Below are 3,366 nucleotides of genomic sequence, written 5' to 3'. Positions count from 1 at the left end.
TATACTCCTACTTCCTTTATACTCTTCTAAGGATTGACTCAATCTCTCCTGCCTATACCTGTCACATGCTTCCCTCTTTTTCTTAACCAAACCCTCAATTTCTTTAGTCATCCAGCATTCCCGATACCTACCAGCTTTTCCTTTCACCCTAACAGGAATATACTTTCTCGTTATCTCATTTCTGAAGGCTTCCCATTTTCCAGCCATACCTTTACCTACAAACATCTGCCCCCAATCAGCTTTCGAAAGTTCTTGCCTAATACCGTCAAAATTGGCCTTTCTCCAATTTAGAACTTCAACTTTTAGATCTGGTCTATCCTTTTTCATCACTATTTTAAAACGAATAGAATTATGGTCGCTGGCCCCAAAGTGCTCCCCCACTGACACCTCAGTCACCTGCCCTGCCTTATTTCCCAAGAGTAGGTCAAGGTTTGCACCTTCCCTAGTAGGTACATCGACATACTGAATCAGAAAATTGTCTTGTACGCACTCTCCATCTAAACCGTTAAAACTATGGCAGTCCCAGTCTATGTTTGGAAAGTTAAAATCCCCTACCATAACTGCCCTATTATTCACACAGATAACGGAGATCTCCCAACAAGTTTGTTTCTCAATTTTCCTCTGACTATTAGGGGGTGTATAATACAATCCCAATAAAGTGATCATCCCTTTCTTATTTCTCAGTTCCACACAAATAACTTCCCTGGATGTATTTCTGGGAATATCCTCCCACAGCACAGCTGTAATGCTCTCCCCTATCAAAATTGCCAATCCCCCTCCTCTCTTGTCTCCCTTTCTATCCTTGCTGTAGCATTTGTATCCTGAAACATTAAGCTGCCCATCCTGCCCATCCCTGAGCCATGTTTCTGTATTTGCTAAGATATCTCAGTCCCATGTTCCTAACCATGCCCTGAGTTCATCTGCCTTCCCTGTTAGGCCCCTTGCATTGAAATAAATGCAGTTTAATTTATTAGTCCTACTTTGTCCCTGTCTGCCCTTACTGTTTGACTCACTTCTGTTCTCAACTGTACCAGTCTCAGATTGATCTCTTTCCTCATTATCTCCCTGGGTCCCACCCCCTCCACCAGATGTTTTATGCATCTTCTGCGTAGCCATAACCTTGTATGCCTTTTTTGTTTAAACACCTTATGATCACTTTGCCCTTGTTTGTTATAATCTGTCTGTATTGCTTGCAAAACAATGCTTTTTGCTGTATTTAGGTATATGTGATATACTAAATTAAATGAAATCAAATTACTCCTGAGCATCTTGCCCTTCCTGATGAAGACAGAAGTACAGATCTTCCATTGTTGCAAATCATAGCTACTTGGGTTGAAAAGTGTGGTACTGGAAAAGCACAGCCGGTCAGGCAGCATCCGAGGGGCAGGAGTTTCAACCTTTCAGGCATAAGCCCTTCATTAGAAATGAAGAATTGATCCCTGATGAAGGGCTTATGCCTGAAACATGGATTTTTCTGCTCCTCGGATGCTGCCTGACCAGCAGTGCTTTTCCAGCACCACACTGTGATTTCCAGCAACTGCAGTCCTCACTTTCTCCTATCATAGCTATTTGCCAAGTAGTTTTTAAAAAATCCTTCTCTTGACTTATAGGATGTAAACTAGTATTTTTACAGCTATATTGCATAACAATTTATGAAAGTTGTGTTGATCTGTTTAAGGTTATTACGGATCTGTCCAGATGAGGAGGAAAGTGACGGACACTTGAAGGTGCTCAAGAATGCCCTCATAAGAGCAGGGTATGATGTTCAACTCATCGACTGCCAGTTCCAACGTGCCAATTGAAGAACCATAATGACCTCCTCAGGAGACAGACATGGGTTGCAACTGATAGGGTACTATCCCGGGAGCCGAAAAACTATACCATGTTCTTTGTGCCTGCAACACATTGTTGTTGAGGATGAACACCTCGCCAAGACCTTCCCCATGCCTCCACCTCTAGCCTTTAAACAACCACCAAACCTTAATCTGATGATTGTTCACAGCAATCTGCCCAGCCTTCAAGACATTAACCACAACACCGTACAACCCTGTCATGGCAACCACTGCAAGGCGTGTTAGAGTGTTGACATGAATACCACCATTATACATGGGGACGCCTCCCACCATGTACGCGGCAGGTACTCATGTGACTCGGCCAATGTTATCTATCTCATACGCTGCAGGCAAGGTTGCCCTGAGACATTGTACATTGGTGAGACCGAGCAAACACTTCAACAATGGATGAATGGATACCGCACAACAATCACCAGGCTAGGGTGCTCCCTCCCAGTTGGAGAACACTTCAATGGTCCGGGACTTTCAGCCTCGGACCTTCAGGTGACCATCTTCCATAACGGACTTCAGGACAAGCAACAATGCAAAGTGGCTGAGCAGAGGCTGATAGCCAAGTTTGGTAATCTTGAGGATGGCCTCAACCGGGACCTTGGGTTCATGTCACACTGCAGGTGACCCCACTGCAGTATACACTCTCGCTCACACACACACAGACCCTCTCTCATACACACACACATATATCCCTCACACTAACACTGCTGCACGCACCCTCTCACAGACTTATTCCCCATCACACACACTCACTCTCTCTCCTGCATGCGCACACATATACGTTTATGGGGTGAAGTTGTATTTGCAGAATTGTACTTTATTTTGCTCAAAAAATGCCAACCTACAGTCAATCCACGTAAGATTTTGTAAATCCCACTTAGAAATAGGACAGGCTGACTCAAGGTTGGGACACAGTCAGACTTTAACCTCACACATTTAATGCATTGTCTGAGCTGAGATAATACCTTTTGTCAGAAATTCCAAAATTATTTTAAGAGCGAGTCTTAAAAGGAGTTCTGGAATTTACACATTAACAAACCAAAACTCAGAAATCCATTTGAAAAGATGAAAGACTTAATCTAGGTTTGTTTAATATATTTCAGCCGCATGACACTTTTGTTATAAATTCTGTATCTTATGGTCCAGGTCCACAACCACCTGATGAAGAGACAGCGTTTTGAAAGCTAGTGCTTCCAAATAAACCCATTGGACTACAGCCTCATGTGACTCAGCCAACATTGTCTATCCTATAAGTTGCAGGTAAGGATGCCCGGAGGCATGGTACATCAGGGAAACCAAGCAAAGGCTACGACAACGGATGAATGGGCACCGCACAACAATCAACAGACAGGAGGGTTCCCTCCCAGTTGGGAAACACTTCAGTGGTCCAGGACATTCAGCCTCGGACCTTCGGGTGAGCATCCTCCAAGGTGGACTTCGGGACAGGCAGCAGAGAAAAGTGGCCGAGCAGAGGCTGATAGATAAGTTTGGTACCCATAGGGAGGACCTCAACCGGGATCTT

This window comes from Chiloscyllium plagiosum, chromosome 17 (assembly GCF_004010195.1).
Source record: "Chiloscyllium plagiosum isolate BGI_BamShark_2017 chromosome 17, ASM401019v2, whole genome shotgun sequence".
Taxonomy (NCBI): Eukaryota; Metazoa; Chordata; class Chondrichthyes; order Orectolobiformes; family Hemiscylliidae; genus Chiloscyllium; species Chiloscyllium plagiosum.
The sequence above is the reverse complement of the archived record's forward strand: the minus strand, read 5'-3'. Positions refer to the sequence as shown.